Genomic DNA, 20,765 nt, shown 5'->3' with positions numbered 1-20,765 from the left:
AAGAATCCAGTGATTCCTCAAATCAATATGGACACAATACCAGCAGCCTCTATCTTTCCCAAACCCAGTACTCAGATGTTTTCAAAGGGAGATTTTCTGGTGGGTGAATCAGTTGTACCTCTCCAGCCTATACTCAATCTTTGACCAGAGATACCTCAGACTTTGTATCAGACGCTGTATCTAAAGGTGTGAAATGTCCAGGGTCTAGGGAAACAGCAAGACAAACTGAAATGTCAAAGAAATTGTGACACTAATAAAGGTTCTCAGATCTCTAAACCATCTTTGGACTACTGAGCCTCTATGAGTAATTGCAGACAACAGCACAGTGATTTAGTATTTAAACTAAAAGTGGGAACTAGATCCTTCCCCTTTTCAGATTAGCTATGGTACCTTGGGGAACTAGCAAGTCAGCACAATCTGTCATAGAGGCTACTTACCTTACTACCATGCAAATTATATCCTTGAATTTTTTAGTCCCTTATTTTCTTTGCCAATGGTTCTAAACATAATGTAAATAACAAAGGGGAAAGAGGACACACCTGCCTGGTTCCTCTGCTCAAACAGAAATTATCTGAAAGGAATCCAGCCACTTTAATTTTGTCTTTGATCACTTGTATATCCTCCTAGTCAACCATATATTTTTGTCAGGGAATGCAAATGCTTTCATTGAGCTACTCATAAACCCCCATTGTACACCATTAAATACTTTCTCTGTATCAAGACCCACCAACAACAGAGATATTCTTTTATGTTTGCTTTTCCCTGGATCATCAATGTTCTGTTAATGTTGTCACATGTATGCTTCCCCTCCACAAAATTGATCTTTATCTATCAATTTTGGCATCACCGTTTTCATTCTTTGAGCCATCATAGCCATAAACACTTTGTAATCATGGTTTGGGATTGAAAAAATTCCTGTATGAAGCTGTATATGATGGGTCTTTACTCTCTTTAGGTATTGCAGCCATCACTACTTTCTTCCAGGATGCTGGTGCTTCTCCTTCTCTTGAAATACTGTTAAACAAGTCCTTCCAGATCTTTATCAGTTTTTTCCTTCTAGCTTCCAAACTTCAGCAGTCCTGTGGATTGGTCACACATCTCTCTTTTTATCTCATCTCCTCATATTATAACTGTTAGAAATTTAGATCATCTGTCTCTAACCTTGACATATTTAATGCTTCCATAGACATTTCCATTTGTACCCAGTCTTGATTTCCATAATTCTCTACTTTATACAGACTTTTATAAAAGTTCCAAGACATTTCTAGTACTTCTACAGAATCTCTTCTTTTCTTCCTTGTTATAGGCTTCCTAAGGTTGATGACAGTCCTTTCTACTTTCTGTTGCCCAAGTCATTGTGCTACTAGTTTTTTCTGCTCTGGAGTTATCAAAAAATTGTTGCCATCTGTCCACCTAAAAAAACAGGTAATCCCTCCTTGTGGTAATTTACACTTTTTTTCTTTTGAATCTGCTCACAAGGCCAATTTAAAGTAATTATCCTGGAAGACATTGTTACACATTGCTCAAACTTCTACATGAAGATTATCTGTGTTACAAGTTCTTATGGTGCTTCAACCCTTTCTTGTCTTTCACAAAAATAAGGTAAGATTGAGAACTTATCCTTCCCGTATGGCAAAGTAGTTTTACAGTTTACACTGAGTCAGACAATTCATCTCAGTTTTTTACAAGAAGCAAAAAGTAAGGAAGAAATAATTCTTCTCACTCTGGGAATACAGAGAAAACTCACATGCTACATTGACAGAACAAAAAAAAAGTCAGGAATCCTAATCAATTGTTTCATCAGTGTCAAAGCAGGACATTTTTAAATGGTTGTCTGAAGTTATCTCCTTTTGTTCTTCATACCATAACAAGACTCTTCCAGGAAAAAAGGGCAAATCTACCACAACTATGCCTATTTCTATAGCTTTTTGGAAAGTGATAGACTCTAGAAATCTTATATATATGCAACAACCTGGTCTTTTATGGACACTTCAACCAAGCAGTAAGACAAAACAGGTTTTTCTACTGATATTCTGAAATCCTCTTCATTCTGACTCATCTCCTTCTTCCCTTTCTTCTACACCCTGGTATTTGTCCCATATAACTTAGGCTACATCAACAGTGATCTACTGTTATGGGAAGTGTACTTACAGTACTGTATTATTTTCTCTGGTATTTTTTTATGATATGAGCCCTTAAATTTTTTAGACTTTCTCTCAGTGTTTCAGTGCTAGTTTTTTCAATTGGTACAGTTTCTCTTCTCAGGTAAATATATTAATTACTTCAGTTTCCCTTGTATTCTTACTACACAAATGTTTTGTTTCCTTCCTCTAAGTCCTGAATTTGGGGCCTAGTTATTTCCTCCCTCTCATAGAGCCATTTAAGCTTAGTTGCACCACAAATTTGGGTTACTGTTTGTCCCTATTTGTACAAGGCCGTCTGTTTTGGCAGTTGTGTTCTGAAAAAAAAAAACATGAAAACTGGCAAATGTCCTGAAATTTCAAGACAAAATGTATTTTCTAAATTTCCACTAGAAGTTGCTTAAAATACTTATTTTGTACCTGAGACATCTTAACATAATATGAAATAAAAGAAACAACTCAGGTTCCCCAAGATGACCTTTTATTTTGGCAAAAAGTGGACTGTGGTTATTTCACCTAATGTGGATAAAGTCTGTCCTGCAAAAGCTTACATTTCTATAAAGTTTCCCACTTTGGCCATTTTAAAAAGTAGCAACACTAACCTCACATAAAGAGGAGATAGCCATATAGGGGTATATAAAAATCCATGAATTGTAAAAAAAAATCACATTTTTATTAGTAAATGAGGAGGAAATTACTCCATACATAGTTCTTTTATCAAAGGACTTTGTAGACTATTGCTGAACTACTAAAACACCAGGCTGTATTCTAATCTTATTTTGCATAACTGTAAGCAGGTTTTTACATAGAAAATTTTACTGAATATTTGAAAACAATGTGAAATGAAAAACGATAGTAGAATAACATTTATAAATTATAAAATAAAAACACAAAAAGCAAAATAAATAAATAAATAAATAAAAAATAAAACCACAAACCAGTGACCCAATAAAATAAAGATTTATTCATTCTCTAATGTCTCGGCTAGTTTGCCTTCAAGGAGAATACACACACACTAAAACAATCACTGTAAATAGTGCATCTAATCAAGTTAATAATGATCAATTAAATAATTAAACATTTAAAGAAGAAATCTTCAATTTAATTCCAAATTCAAACCCTTTGGTATCAAAGTACTGAATTTGAGAATATAAAGGGCTTCTTTATAAATAAGCCTATTTTTAAAACATACATCAGAAAAAGCATATTTCATTGGCTCAACCTTTTCCAAAATTGTCCCCCTTAAACCAGTGGAAATACCTTGATGTACTTGATGGAAATATTTTGCTGCAGAACTAGTCTCTTTAAATTTTGCTATATCTCTCAGGTGTTCTAAAAATCTCACTTTAAAAGCTCTTTTTGTCTGACCAATGTAAAATTTATTGCAGGGGCAACTTAGAGCATAGATAACACCACCGGTGTCACATCTAAAACAATCTTTAGCCATCCATTAATTTGATCAAAATAATTGACCATATATTGGCATGCCTTACATCTACCACAAACAGTAATGTCCAGCCTAATTCTCTCACTATATACCTGAACTGGGGGCATATAAAATTTCCCTCTTACTATTAAATTCTTAATAGATTTTCCTACCTTAAAAGTAAATTTCAACCTATCTGGTAACCATGTTTCAAAATTTTTAATACTCTGCATGTACTGCCAATAATATTTTACCAAATTAGTTAAAACTACACTAAAGCAGCTATAAGTTGAGACAAAATAAATGTCAGTCTCATTCTTAATCATAGTTCCATTTTTCCTATATTGGCCTACATGATGTATATTATCTCTTTCTTGCATTTTATTAACTGCCTTATTAATAATAGAACTGCAAAAGCCCCTTCCTTCAAACACCAAACAAGTTCTCAGATTTTCCTCTTGCAATTCATTGGGCTCATTGCATAATCTACTAACCCAAATCAATTCCCCATAGGGTAATGCTTCAATGGTATGTATAGGATGGCAACTAGGAGCATGTAAGTATTGTACATCTCCATCAAATTTTCTATGTACTCTTGTATGTAGACCTATCCTATCAGGAATATTCAAGTCTACATCCAAAAAAGAGACAGTTTTACCTACTTTAATACCATCAAATGTTAAATTAAATCTATTGGTCTGTGAGATCTCTATGAATGAAGCTACTTCAACTTCCCCCTTCACATAGGAAAATTAGATTGTCAGTAAAATGAGCATACAATTTAACGTATTTAGTATAAAATACTGATCTCTCTCTCTCTCTCTCTCTATATATATATATATATATATATATATATATATATATACTCGTGCTCTAAACAGTCCCATGCTAAGGTTCGCATATGAGGGGGCAAAACCTGCCCCCATAGCTGTTCCTTGTTTCTATTGGTAAATCTCACCATTGAATTCAAAAAAATGATTAACAAGACAGAAAAATAACAATTCAATAGCAAATTCGGTGGCAGGTGACTCACCCATAAGAACATCTCACTGCTTCAAGACCAAAAGAATGAGTAATATTCGTATATAAACTTTTAGCATCTAAAGTAATGAAATACATATTCCTATTCAGTTCTACACTTTGAAGTTTTGAAGTTTTTCAAGAAAATCAAAAACATCTTTTATATAAGAAGGTAGAAGCATAGCTTTAGGCAGAAGAAGCTGATGTAAAAGACATCCACTATTTCACAAAAAATAACCCATGCCGGACACTATAGGGTGTCCGCGTGGATTCGAAAGAGATTTATGTATTTTGGGTAGACAGTAAAAACAAGCAATGCTTACCCCTTCCACATTAAATGTCTTTCTAACATCATCCTTGGAAAAATAACCCAGTGTAATACCCTTATTCATCAAATTAATATATTCATTAATGGCTGCTTCATAAATTGAAAAGCAAACCCTCCGACAAACCTCTTTATCATTGAGATGTTGATAACACATATCTAATTACTGTGGAATATTCATAATAACAAGTTTGTTACCTTTATCAGAAGATTTAAACACCAAGTTCTTATTATTACTCAAAGCTTTTAAAGCAAGCCATTCATTTTTCGTCAAATTGTATGAAATCTTATCAGGTCATTTTTTAAAAAATCACATACTTCCTGTTCTACAGAAAAACTCAACATCTTATAAAATTGCAACACATTTTCATTATTGAAAACAGGAATATGATCAGTTTTCACAGAGATTTTGCTAGTGTTGAATAAATAATAAGCATTACAAATGTTATCAGAGACACATGAATAAAAGCTGTCAGTATCAGAAGACAATTCACTTCCATCAGAGTCATTGTCTATAAAATCAGCCTCATTATTAAATAATGCTCTAAGTTGCAGTTTCCTAGCAAATTTAAAAATATCACACTTAATTTCATGTAGATGAGGTTTAACAGTTGGAATAAATTTAAGTCCACGCTCCAAGACAGATTTTTCACAATCAGTTAAACAAAAAACAGACAAATTAACAATAAAATTAGTGCAATTACCGTTTACCCCTTTTTAACTGGGGAAAATATTGAGTTTGTTGTGGCTGCTGTTGCCAGTGTCCAGTACATTGTCCCTCTCGAAAACATTTTTTATTCTGTTGACCCCCTTGGGGCATACGAGTTCTGCTATGAAAAGTTTGTTTAAGTTGTGCCCCATTGTGAGGCTGAGGTAATAGCGGATACTCTTCCTGATTCAGACTGTAACTATCTTCCTCATCTGAAGATGGACAATTGGTGGAGCCATACACTGAAGAAAAAGATTGTTCACTATGCTGATTTCCAAAGGAAACTCGACGTTTTGTTTTCTTCCGTTTGGAACTGGACTGAAATGGCATACCACTATCGTAATCACAGATATCCCTCTTAAGTTTATTGTTTATTACCCATGATGTTCTTTTCATAACCTTCCAACTTCATGTTAATATCTTTCAAAATCTTATCAAAAGCCTCCAGAGTTAGTTTTAGAAGTCAGGTCATTGCATAGTGAGCTAATTTCACTTTGTAATTTAAACTGTTTACACCTATCACGCTCAGTAAGTATAGTGACCCATTCTAGCATACACTTATGTGCTGCGTGCACCCATCTTTTATGGAATTCAATATCCAACTCATCATTAAAGTCAAATGGGGTAGCAGGATCCTTGTAAGCCCTTAGTCCATGAGGAGTAATATCCAAATCTCTATATTTGTTTAGGCTGTGAATATTAAGAAAAACTGAAGTTTCTTTGAAAAGTAATTTCTCCAATAACTCACACATAGTCTTAGTTTCTGAATTGAGACCAGCTTAAAACCTTCTACTCACACCAGAAAAAGAGCCCAAAAGATTATTATTTTGAACAGACTCCCATTTGGGCCACATATTGGTAGGGTCTTTTGGAACAGCACCGGATCCAATAACAGCCATAGATGCAGATGTAGAGCCATTAATCTGCCAAAAGTAGTTGTCCAAGGGACGTTGCTGTGGATCTAGCTGATTATCAAGGAAAACTCTTGGAATATCCATATTGGGGTCACTGGTCATAATGCAATATAAAAAAAACACGAAAAGGAAAAAAAAATAAAAAATAAAACCACAAACCAGTGACCCAATAAAATAAAGATTTATTCGATGTTCATCATGTTACCCTGCTGCAGTTATCACACTTGGGTTATCCTGTCATCAGGCGGTCCCGCAGTCGGCCAAATTTCCAAAGTCTTGGTCCAACGTCAGTTGCTGTCGCCTCATCCCTGACGTCAGTGTGCCAGGGGTACATATATTGCAACCGACTCCATTTTCTCCAGTCTTTCTTGCCGCGCGGTGCCCAAAGCAGAAGCAGTTCACAAGTGCCGGTCGGCAGACTCCTGAGATTTTTGAATTCGAATTTCAGACCGAAGTCTTCTATAAAGCTAAGTACCCCATTGGGGAAACTTTTCTTGCCTCAGACCGATGTCAGAAAAAGTTAACAATTGTATTTCTTGTGGGAAGCAAATACCTCATAAGGATTTTCATTCTTATTGCATACCTTGCCTAGGCCCTGACCACGATGTCACTTCTTGTCATTTTTGTGCTAGATTTAATAAACTTACTATTAAAAGATGTTTTGATTTTGCACAACACTTTTTTGGTAGAAAATGTAACTATAACATGCTGTCGGAGCTGCCGATTACCGGCGTGCACAAAAAGCGCAGGGACAAGGACCGACAGCTCAGGCCTAAGCCCAATTCCGAGGCCTCGGTTGATCCGGTCTCCGGTTATCAGTGAGGCTCCAACGCAGCCTCTGACTACCGCAGTTCTGGAATCCGAAACCGCTTCAGATATTTTGACGGAATGTACTAGGCCAACGCAGCCTTTTACTTCAGGCCCTTCCAATGATTTACCTTCCAAGGACATCGGTACTTCTGAGACGCCATTGGTTTCTGAAGGCGTTTTCAGACCGACGACTCTTACAGTCAAAATGTTTTTCAAGTCGAAGACTCCTTCTAAATCGAAAAAGGCTTCACTTCAGTCTCCTGTTCAAGGTCCTATGCCTAAGAAACAGATGCTCAAAATGGCTTAAGATTTGATTTCTCTTATCAGGAGTTCACAGCCTCCTCCTGACAAAAGGCCTAGACAAGAGGAAGATTCTGCTTCCTCTGAACAACTGTCTATTTCTTCAGATTCCTCTGAGGACCAAGACTATTCCTTCTCTCCTTATGAAGATTCTGATGCTGAGGAACTCTATGCCCTCAGCTTCCCCTCCAGAAGATTACTCTTTTGGGGAAACTTTACACACTATGAGGGAACACTTTCACTGGGAAGGTCAGGATTACTCTGATTCCAAGAAAAGGCTCAGAGAGTTTCTTTTACTCCCCCAACACAGACCTCTAGCCATCCCTCCTGTTTTGGACATTGTGGATGATGTCTACTTAGAATCCAGTTTCAACCCTGACTCTCTACCTCCTGCCCCGGCCAAGCCTGACAGATACTACAGAGTACCTGATTCCCACAAATTCCTTTACAAAAGCCCAGTAGCTGACCCAGAGACTATCTCCCAGGGTCCCAAGGGGGCTAAGGCTTCCATGGCTAAAAATCCAGTACCTTCTGAAAGGGATTCAAGAGCACTAGACAGATGGGGGGAAAAGGTTTACACCTCAGCCACTTTAGCTATGAGAGCACTAAACTGTCAATTTCATATGCTTAAGTATCAGCAACTTCTGATCTCTCAGTTAAAACAAAAGATAACCACCCTACCTCAACAATCTGAAATGAAAGAAGTACAGGATTTGTTGCATGCCACCGAGCAGGTGGGCAAGCACATCTTACAATGTGGGTTTGATTCTTTAGAGGCCTCCTGCAGAGCAGCTGTCACTGGATCAGTTGTACGTAGGCATGCCTGGTTAAAGGAACAAAGTCTGCCTGATCATGTTAAAGCAAAACTACTAGATGCTCCCTTACAGTAGGATGTTCTTTTTGGTGTTAAAGCAGAAGAAGTTTTAAAGAAAATGGAAGATAAGTCGAAATCAATTCAGACAGTCAAAGATTTCCTACAAGTACAACCCCCTCGCTTCAGCAGAAACTGGCCAACAAAAAAATGGTCCTTTCCAGCCACTGACAGGCCTCAGAGGGGTAAATACAGGCGCCCAAGGGGCAGAGGACAACCACAAATTCAGTATAAGTCTCGTCAATGAGGCACTCTAACCCAGAAGGGAGGAGAAGACAGGTCTCAACCCACCAGAAGGCAAACTCAATGACTTGCACCTCAACTGGCCAAACAAAGCTCTTTTGTCAGCCCCCTTGGGGGGAAAACTAGCACTATTTGCAGACAACTGGCACATGGTCACAAAGGACAAATGGGTCCTAGACATAATTTTACGAGAATACAGATTCCACTTTCACACCTTGCCAATAAAAAGAGGAATGCCAAGCCTGCCACAAAATCAAAGGGCAGAGGCTCAAAAACAAATTACAGCTCTCATGGCCATGAGAGCTATACAAAGGGTACCAACTCAAGAGCAAGGCCAAGGATTTTACTCAAGACTCTTCCTAGTACCCAGAAAGGAAAATGCTTGGAGACCAATTCTGGACCTTTCAATTCTAAACACTTATTTACAAGTTCCCAAATTCAAGATGCTAACACTACAGCAGCTACTTCCCATGTTGGGCAAGGAAGCTTGGCTGGTAACGTTGGACCTCAAGGAGGCATACCTGCATGTCCCTATCAGACAAAGTTGCAGAAGATACCTCCGTTTCATTGCAGGTTCAACCCATTATCAATTCTCTGCACTGCCGTTTGGCTTATCTACTGCACCCAGAGTATTCACAAAATGCCTGGCACCAGTAATTGCATACTGCAGACAAAGAGGAATTCAAATGTATCCATATCTGGACGACTGCCTCATCCAAACAAAAAGAAAATATATTATCTTACAACATCTGGCTTTTGTGAAGCATCTACTAAATTGTCTGGGATACACAGTAAACGAAAAGAAGTCAAAACTAGTACCCTCACAAAAAAATGACATTGTGCCAGCTTGGACACAATGGCCCAGAAGGCTTATCTTACACCAGACAAGCAATTACAACTGACTCAATATTTCAAGACAATGGCAACAAAGACCCAATTAACTGCAAGAAAAATTCTGCAGGCTTTGGGCTTCATGGCATCTTGCATTCTGATAATACCATTTGCAAAACTGCATATGAGGAAATTACAGTGGTACCTAAAAAGCATATGGTCTCAACACAGCCACAGCTTGGACACAGTGATATATCTCATTCCATGCCTTCAACAGGAATTTCTATGGTGGGCACAGGCATGTCATCTCAACAAGGGTCAGCCTTTCACCTTGCCCCCACCCAGGCAAACTATCACAACAGATGCTTCAGACTATGCCTGGGGGGCACACATGGCAGGGCAGTGCATTCAAGGCCTATGGACTGCAGAACAAAGAAAACTGCACATAAACCTAAAAGAGACGCTAGCTGTACAGAAAGCTCTGACAGCCTTCAAGGATCTACTACAGCCAGGACATCTTGCAATAAAGACGGACAACACCACAGTAATGTGGTACATAAACAAACAAGGGGGAACACATTCCTACCCTCTTTGCAGGCTAGCAATAATCTTATGGAACACAGCTCTGGCCTACCAAGTCCAGTTACAAGCTCAATTCCTGCCAGGACAGAAAAACACATTGGCAGACGACCTAAGCAGAAACATCAGAGATCCCCATGAGTGGAAGCTAGACCCACAAATATTTACAATGATAACTCAAAGATGGGGTCTACCAAATATAGACCTGTTTGCCAGGACATTCCATCATCAAGCTTGGAAAGTGGACGCTATCTCCTTCAGTTGGAAAAACCTGACAGCATATGCCTTTCCTCCATTACCTCTTCTCACAAAGGTTCTTTTGAAGGTCAAAAAAGAGAAACCTCGACTGATTCTCATAGCCCCAGACTGGCCACGTCAGCACTGGTATCCGCTATTGAAGAATATGGCTCACAGCCCACCATGGATATTGCCTCAAATACCTCATTTGCTCACGCAACAAGACAAGCAGATTCTACACAGCCAGATCAAAACCTTAAACCTGGCTGCATGGCAAATCAATTAAGCATCCCACCAGCCCCTCTTTCACAAGCAGTACTGGATATTATTCTAGAGGCCAGGAGGCCAAGCACCAGGAAGGCTTACTCGGACAAATGGAAAAGGTTTTGTGCTTGGAACCAAGCTAAAGGACAAGACACAACTCAGCCTCATATGCCTCACATTCTGCAGTATTTAGCTGAGATGTTGCATAAAGGACTTTCCTTCTCCTCAATTAAAATCCATGCTTCAGCTATTTCAGCTCACTATGACACGAATCCACCTTTATTTTCAAATCCTCTTCTAAGGCAGTTCCTCAGAGGGGCAAAAAACATTAGACCACCTAGAAGAGCCCCTACACCAACATGGGACCTCAACTTTGTTCTGGAAAAACTAACGCTACCTCCCTTTGAACCAGCTTTTTCCTGCAGACCTTCAGTTCCTATCTTGGAAGACTGCCCTGCTCCTGGCAATAACTTCTGCTAGGAGAGTCTCAGAATTACAGGCACTTATGGCAGTGGAACCTTTCCTCACTTTTCATCAAGACAGAGTTTCTCTATGAACTAATCCTTCCTTCATGCCTAAGGTGGTTTCCAGTGTAGCTTTAAATCAAACCATCCACCTCCCCACTTTCTTCCCCAATCCACAGAATAAAGGTGAGAGACTCCTGCATTCCTTGAACATTCACAGGCAGCTTTGTTACTACTTGGATAAAACTAAGGCTTTCAGAAAAACTGACCAGCTCTTTGTTTCCTATGCTACAGCTTCTCAAGGGAGGGCCATATTCAAGCAAACCATTTCTAAATGGATAGGCCACTGCATACGATTCTGCTATACCCATCATGGGAAACCAGTTCCTCCTACCATTAGATCCCACTCTACAAGGGCAACAGCTACCTCTACAGCCTTTCTCAGGGGGGTTCCTTTCAAGGAAATTTTAGAAGCTGCAACTTGGAGTTCTGTACACACCTTCACCGAACACTATCACTTACTTCTTTAGTCTAAGTCCAGGGCAGGCTTTGCCACTGCAGTTCTGCAGGGCCTCATTGCCTCCACTAACCCTCTATGATGCCTCCACCCTACCTTAGTTTTGGGACTCAACCCAAGTGTGATCACTGCAGCAGGGTAACACGATGAACATAGTACAGTTTTGTACCTACCATAAATGTAGATGTTCAAGTGTTCACCCTGCTGCAGTCCAGGTTACCCTCCCTTCAATCCCTATGATCTACTGGCTAAATCTTTGCTATGCCTTTCTGATGTATTTGCTTATAGCTGAAGGGATTTTTTGTTAGTACAGTGTTCACACCTTTTGGTACTAATTTGGATCACCTTTTTGGGGGCACCTGACATCTGGGGCAAGAAAAACTGAAGAAAATGGTGTCGGTTGCAATATATGTACCCCTGGTGCACTGACGTCAGGGATGAGGCGACAGCAACCGACATCGGACCAAGACTTTGGAAATCCGGCCGACTGCGGGACCACCTGATGACAGGATAACCCAAGTGTGATGACTGCAGCAGGGTGAACACTCGAACATCTACATTTATGGTAGGTACAAAACTGTACTTTCTCTGACGTCTCGGCTAGTTTGCCTTCAAGGAGAATACACACACACTAAAACAATCACTATAAATAGTGCATCTAATCAAGTTAATAATCAATTAAATAATTCAACTTTTAAAGAAGAAATCTCCAATTTAATTCCAAATTCAAACTCTTTGGTATCAAAGTACCGAATCTGAGAATATAAAGGGCTTTTTTATAAAGAATATCTATGCTCTGAGGTGCCCCTGCAATAAATTTTACATTGGTCAGACAAAAAGAGCTTTTAAAGTGAGATTTTTAGAACACCTGAGAGATATAGCAACATTTAAAGAGACTAGTTCTTTAGCAACACATTTCCATCAAGTACATCAAGGTATTCCCACTGGTTTAAGGGGGACAATTTTAGAAAAAGTTGAGCCAATGAAATGTGCTTTTTCTGATATATTTTTTAAAAATAGCCTCCACGTCTAGTTGGCTCTCGATTTAGACTTCCTAGAACACTTTGAAAATGAGGCAAGAACTAGGCATCCTTGTCATTGAGAAAGCACAGTGCAATCAGTGCTATGCTAGGTCTTTGTGAGTAAATGTTTCTGCACACCTGTCATTCAGGTAAGAATACTAGAACTGTTAGACAACCCCATTCACCTTGTACTCTTAAGTATAAGAACTTTAAACCTGATCTTTCAATCCAAGTGGGGCATATTTGATAGGATTCTGCTAAATCCCTACCCTGAGATGGGTGACCTGGCAATGGCCAGTCATGCCTATTCCTTCTTGACATCCTCTTCCATTTTCCAAAAAAACTAAATGGCTCCTGTCTTCTGTGGCATAATCTGGGTCAAAACCTCTATACCACAAAGTTAACACCATGGCAGATCATTAGATCATGTTAGCTGGTCAAGAACTGCTACCTTCACAATTTTATAATGCTGATTTTCATGGATTCATAGACTGTTACTAGGCTAATGACCCAAGTGGCCTTTCTAAGCCTAGCCAAGTTTTCCCAAAAGAGTAATGATGTCCTGCATCCAAATATGATATTGAGGGCCAGGCATTTACAAGTTTACTTCTGTCCATAATGGACATGGATGCCAGACCTGGTGTAAATTTCCTATTTTCCATCCACTTGTCTAGGTTGTACTTAAACTGGGTAATAGACAAACTCAGCTTCACATGGATGGGAAGCCTGTTCCATAGGAGGGGCAGTCTCTAGGTCACCTATCTGTCTGTCCAGCATGTTCTGTGTATGTTGCAGATAAAAGTCAGGTCCTTAGTCCTTGATTTTGTGGTACTCTTTGGCTTACAAATACATATTAGAGTCATAAGTCTGGGGTTTGCAGATGTCTTGTAAGCCAGGCATAGAACAAGGCTCAGCAACCTAAACAAGACTATGCAGAGGAATGGGGCTTTTAGGCACTCTGCATAAAGCAGGTTTTTGTTATGCATTGTATTCTATTTTTGAGGAATATTTGAGGTTGCACTAGGTTCTGTATATGCCTGGTCAGGTACATACCAAAGGGAGTATTGCGGTCTATGATTGTTCTGATAAGGGCAGAGTACAGTGGGATAATGACCTCTTTGGACCTAGATGCCATACTCTGACTTATAAATTGTGCAGCATAAAAGGATTTCCTCACCACTGTGGCCATGTTGTGGTCAAAGTTAAGGCTACTGTCTACATGTATAACAAGATCCCTGACCACTGTGTTGCATGTTATGGGTTAATTATCAACCTGGTAATTAGCTGGGATGGTTAGTTTCCCAAAGGATACAATTAAAATTTTCTTAGCATTGATTTTTGGAACATGGCTTTGGCACCATGTATTCATCAAAGGTAGAACTTCTTGAAGAATGCTAGTGTCTGCAGAGGATTTGATGATAACCCCCGGCTTGTAATCATCTGCAAACTTAGGCATGACCATTTAGCATTTGTTTCCATTTTAGATAAAAAGATTCCCAAAAGGAGTGGCTCCAATACTGAGCTCTGGAGGACTCCACTAGTGACTGACCTCTTGGTGGAGGTGGCCTCATCTATTGTTACCTCCTGGGTCCTATCATTAAGCCAGTTGGCTATCCAGAGTATGATAAAAAAGGGTTTATTACTAAATTTGTGAGCTTGTCTTTAATGTGTGAGTAGAGTGTTGTATCAAAAGACTTGGTCAGGTTGAGATAAGCTGTGTGCACAGTCTTACCTTCAACTTAAAATGCATATGATTTTGCATTTTTTGTGATTTTCTGATGACTACCCACTTCATTGCATTTGACAGAACACTGAAGTGTTCTAAATTTAACATAACCACTATTTTGGATTAATAGTAGCATAAGGAGAACTAACTAACTCACATGGACTTACATTGATGCATCTTCCTCCAATTCCCAGCCACAAGGTAGCTGCATTTAGAGAAGAAAATGCAAGAAAAATTTAAGAACAATAAATTCATTATCATTTGGCCTTTCTTTAGTTAGCTACAGTAAAATGTTTATCATGAATTGTTTCTCATTGAGAATTTCATCATGCCTCTCAAATATTAGTAAGAAGTAAAAATATTCATTGCAATACCAGATATTTTGCATGAAATTTGAAAAAAAATAAAGGATATGATGAAATGCAAAATCCTATTTATTTTAAGTTGGAAAATGTTTTGTCTGTTTAACAAATTATTTTTATGGTGTACTGATGTTAACAACACTCTGAGTAAAGTAAAATTGTCTGCTATGGTATTTAAAACAAAAAAAGGAACAAGTCAATAGCATAATAACATCAGTACAAAAAATGAAAGACAGTTTTTTGCAAAAAAAAAAGTCCGCATTATCATTGAGCCATAAACTATATAGACTATATCCTTGTGAAGTACAAGTACATAATCTGTATCTAAATCTTCATGTATTCCCATGAAGCTTCTACCCAAAGATAACATGCATACACTTGCACTCCTTGTTGTCAGCATAATCAGAGACATGTACATCTATGATATGAAAATATATGACTGCAGTTTCACTGATAATTACTGAAAAAAATCATGATATTCAAGAGCTCTAAATCTAAGCTGCTATATTCACACAGTTCAGCTAAACTGCTCAAAATTTTGGGTCAGTTTTTATCATGATACTCTACCTTCTGCCACTTTTAAAGATGATCTGCAAGAGTAGAAGATTGTAGAGAATCTTTATAAGAAATGACCCACATATTTTGAACATTGTATCTGAGCATAGCAGCTGCGATTTAGAGCTCTTGAATATCATGAGACTTTTAGTTAGTATCAGTCAAAAAGCACTTGTCATATCATTAATGTGGATGCCTCTGATTATGCTATCAGTAGTATATACATATTTTTACATGTTCTTTTGTTGTGTGTGTTAGTCAAACCACAATGTTTTCATGGATAATAAGACAGCAGTCGGAAATTCATTTTTTTACTTTCTTAATGTTGTATCATCCCTCTTCAGTTGTACTTTGACTATTTCTTCTCCAGAACATTTGCATTTCTGTCTGTAACTATACCATCAAAATAGTACCTCTTGCTGAAATGCCTTAACTTGTGGGAAGTGCAGTTATACATCACCACCAAGTTTGAACACCACTGAACATGAAAACTAGTGTTGTTACTAAGGGAACGAGTGGTTTGCTTTCACTTTTACGCCTAACCATTGAATGTAAAACATTTCCTGAACAAAGTAATCACAACTAAAATCAAAACTAGATTTCTCAAAGAAAGGACAGCCCTCAACTAAATAAAATAAATGTTTTCACATCAGCTGCATACAACATGGCACATAATGTACTCATCTGCTAAAAAGGAATAAAATGCATGTATGTGCTCACATTAATTACTTCAGCCAAACACATATACACAAAAATGTTCTGTCATTTGTGGGCACACTTATAATATGCTTGTAAGCAGATGTCCTAATTAATGTCACTCACTTCTACTTTTAAACTATAAACTCAGTATTTAGGATATTCCAGCAGTAAAACAAATAGAATGACTTCCATTAATTTATGTGTCCCTGGTTAAGATTATCTATGCTTCATTCTATCAATGGATTTTAAGATGACCGGTAAGGTAAAGCAAAAGTGCACACAGGTTCACACTAAAAACGAAGGTGAACTTTATTTCCTGTACACATCTATAGCCACATTATGCTAAATGACGCAGGAAGTCTTGGCTGAAACTATATTATTAAAGCATCATAAGCAAGACTCTGTGAAACATCTTTCTTCTTAAAATGACAATTGGAACAGCAGCACCTTTAGTTAATTCCAAAAGAAGTGCTTGCATCTCATTCCACTCAAACTGATGAACTCTTTTAAATGAATTACAAGTTGGAACAGATTACCAGTGAAATAGAAATTAGAGTAACAACCTACAACTAATTGGACTACTTGATGGGATGGAGTACCATGACCCAATTACTTTCATCAAGAAGGAATCACATATTATCCTGCAAAGGGCATCTTCCCTGGAAGTAGAGCAATCACACAGAATTGTTACAAAGCCAATCCGTAACCTTTATTCTCAAGTTATTACACTATGTGGACATGGAAGAGATTCTTCACAAATCTGTGTAGCACTAAAGGATATCCAAAATTGTGGGGACACCAGCTTGCTTCTCCACATATCATGATGCTGTCTTCTTTAAAAAAAAAATATTCAAGCTATAAACTGCTGTAAAGAACTGGGATTCTGTGTTTAACTCCAGTGTTCCACAGTTTTGATGTTTATAAAATATTTAAATGCTTAGTTTTGAACTGAATAATGAAGCTGAGACCTATCAGGTTTGTGGTCAATCAATCTTCCACCCAGATTGGTAGGATTGATTCACATTCCACTAGTCAGTAAGCACTAAATCAAATCCTAAACATGTTTTATTCATTCATTGCCCAATCTATGAACTCATTTTTGGGAAACTTGAAGAAGTGGAGCAGATTTTTCCTAAACTGACTGCCTAGCCCACTGTAAGTAATTTCCAGTTATACCACATGGAAGTGACTAATCAGTTTACCCAAACTGCAAGCTGGATGGATGAAATATTTGCTGAAGAGGACATGACATGACATGATATGACCCTTCTTTGAAAGTGGTGCAGCTGCTGGAATATGAGCAGGACAAACTTGTGATAGTTATCACAGAACGACTAGCTCCCGCCTTACAATGTAATTACAGAAACTGTCTTGTTCTGTCATTACAAATATTCCTGCTTCAATATTGCAGCAGTACCAAAATCAGTGCGGAGACTGCATTACTTAATGACAATACATTCTTTCACAGGGTGACAAAGTTGCAACTTCTACTGAAACTGCAAAATATAACATGAATACTTGCTACTTTATATTTTTGCCTCATATTTATGTTTGTATATAACTGAGAAAACAATGTAAAAAAAGATTGTGCTTACCAATGTGATATGTTACCATAAATAAATGGATAATGTATTTACTCTTCTGGTGTTAGCTTCACTTAATTTTTTCTACTATATAGGTTCATAGAGTGTGTACTAGGCTAATAGCCCTGGAGTCTTTACATGCCTAACCCACAGGATTACCCTGGCATTGTACCACCCAAGTTAGTCCCAGTGCCTCTGTCGAGTATTGCCACTGGAGGGATCCCCATGGTGAATTTTCTATTTCATATCCACTCATCAAGATTTCTCTTGAAGAGGGCCAGTTAGGTGCTCTGTTTGACATCTATGGGAAGTCTTTTCCATAGCATGGGCAGTCTCTGGGTTATGAACGTGTCCCTCCAGCACATTCTGTTGATTGTAGTTATGAGGTTGAGGTCTCTGTAACATGTGGTCTGGGGGGATTGGGATTTTTTTAGATGTAGCATTTCTAACAGAGCTGGGTCCGACATGACTTTGTAAGTCAAGCAGAGATATCCTCTAAGTAGGCAATATGAGACAGAGAATAGTTGGAGTTTTTAGAGTCTGTCCATATAGGACAAGTGTTTAAGGCCTAGGATCCTCTTTGTAAGATACTTTTGAGGCCTCTCCAGTTGTTGCAGGTGTCTAGTGAGGTACATCCCAAATGGGGCATTGTACTCGATGACTGGCCTAATGAGGGAAGAGTAGAGGGAGACAACAATGAACTCTTTTTCCTGGATGCAAAACCCTTAGTAATGAGATGTGCCACATAGAAGGGCTTTCTGACCACAGTGGCAATGTGGTGGTCAAAAGAGAGATTTCTGTAAACCTGTGTTCCCAGATCCCTTATAACTCCTGTGTTCAGTGGACTACCATCAATGTTGTAATTCATGGGAACTGGGTTTTTCCCAAAGGGGATGATAACACATTTTTTGGCATTTAGCTTAAGGCCATGGTTCTGACACCAGTTGTTGGTCTCAGTGAAGCCTTTCTTTAGGATGTCAACATAATTTGGGGAGTTCATAATGGCTCCCAACTTGCAATCGTCTGTGAACTCTGTCAGCCAGAGTCCCTTCTTGTTACCCTAGACTTCTAAGAAGTAAATACCAAACAGGAGAGGACCCAGGACCGATCCCTGTGGGACTTCACTCATGACTGGTTGGCAGTCTGACTTGGAGTCAACTACTTTTACACTGTGGGTTCCATCTGTGAGTTAGTTTGCAGCCCACCTAGTAATATAGGGGTGATGCCTAGCTTAGTGAGTTTTTCTATGATACCTGAGTGGGGAATTGTATCAAAGGCCTTGGCCAGATCAAGGTAGGCTGTATGAACCACCTTGCCTTCATCCACAGCTCTGGTGACTGACTCAAAGAAGTCGACCAGTTGAGCAGACATTATCTACCCTTCACAAAACCAAACTGTGTGGGATCTAGAGTTTGGAGATTCCATATATCCTTGTTTATTAGGTCCATGATGCATTCCATTGCTTTGCATATCAGACTTGTCAGGCTAATGGGGTGATAGTTCCCAGGGTCTGTAGTCGCTCCTCCTTTGTGGAGAGGGATGACTGTAACAGTGCACCCTTCAGTAGGGACAAAGCCTGAGGTGAGGCTGTGATATAACAGGGTACACAGGTGAGGTGCCAGTTCACTCTGTAGTTCATGTAGAACACAGCCAGGGATATTGTCAGGTCCCGTAGAAGCTGTTTTCTTGGCCTTGGATAGTGCTGTTTTAACTTGTGCAGCAGTAATACTGGGTGCCTGGCAATCTACTGGTATTGTGATTGGTCCTTTGGGGGAGAAAGAGGGTTAAAGTTGGCACTGAATCTGTCTGCCAGTATATTGACAATGAGGAGGTACCATTGTGCAGTAGCTCAAAGCAAATCTGGGTATTGCCATGGAGATTCTTTATAGAAGGCCTTGTGGTCGTCTTTACTGTTTGCTGCAATTCTGTTTTCATAGCTAGCTTTAGAGGATTTGATGAGGGATCTTAACTTTTTGTTGAGGCTGATAAGGGAGTTTTTTCAGTCTTCGGATTTCACCTTATTCCACATCAGTTTCCTCCTTCTGTTCTAGAGTTTCTTTATGGCAGTGGACCACCAGATTGGCTTCCTTTTTTGGAGGAGAACGTCTTGGTTCTATTGGGTATGGCGAGATCCATGCATTTGTGTTACGTGTTCATACAGTGCACTGGTGTATGATTTGGCAATCGTGCAACTATTCTGCATTGCATATGTGCCGTGAAGTTAACCACCTCTGTTTTTAGGACCCCAAAGTTAGCTTTGCAGAAGTTTTTCATGGTGGCTACCTTTGCGGGGTGAGGGGTGGGAGGGCTGTAGATTTTCAAGGTGATTAGTTTGTGGTCGGATCTAACCAGGGAGGAGTTGACTATCGGTGTAGACCAGTCGTCGCTCATGTTAGTAATGACCAGGTCAAGGATGTTGCTACCTTTAGTATGGGTAAGAACAAGTTGGTCCTGGTTATTGGAATTAATTAATTCCAGGAAACGTTGGGCAAGTGTATCGGTACATGAGTAGTTTTCCCACTTAATGGAGGGATAGTTGAAGTCGCTTAGTATGAGAGTGTTAGGTTGGACCCTAATATTCTCCAGGGTGCTTAGGAACATGTTGTGAGAGTCTTGAGACATGGTTGTGGACCTATAACAGGCTACGGCCTATATTGCTGTCTTACCCAATGTTAGCTGCACCTGAAGTATCTCTGATGGGTTATGTTGGGCTAGCAGTCTGGAGGTGTACGTATCCTTTATGAATATGGAAATGCCAATGCCTTTGGAGCTTCAGTCCAAGTTCTGGTTGTGGAATGAGTTATAGCCTGGTAGTGCAAGGGTGCGTTCTGTGCCTTGAACCAGGTCTTTGTTACAGCATAAATATCAATGTTCTCCATTTTAAGGAGTGCTTCAAGTGGGTGCATTTTGAGATTTCAACTTCTATCCTTGAGCAGCATGACCCTCAGATTGCATTTGTTTGTAGCTGTTATGGTGGTAATCTGGTCTTTGGGACACCACTTAAAAAAAGCACTATATGGGTGGAAAGAGCCTTGGCCAGTATTCAGAAGTCCAGGGGTGACAGATGCAGGTCATATTTCACTTATTGTTTCAAGCCTCCTGCAATCTACCCTTGTTGTGTTACAACTGTATCTTATTCTTTTGTTCGTACTTCAAGTGAGTCTTTA

Source organism: Protopterus annectens, chromosome 4.part0 (genome assembly GCF_019279795.1).
Source record: "Protopterus annectens isolate FY-2018-M chromosome 4.part0, PAN1.0, whole genome shotgun sequence".
In the NCBI taxonomy this organism is placed as follows: Eukaryota; Metazoa; Chordata; order Ceratodontiformes; family Protopteridae; genus Protopterus; species Protopterus annectens.
This window is presented reverse-complemented; position numbering follows the sequence as displayed.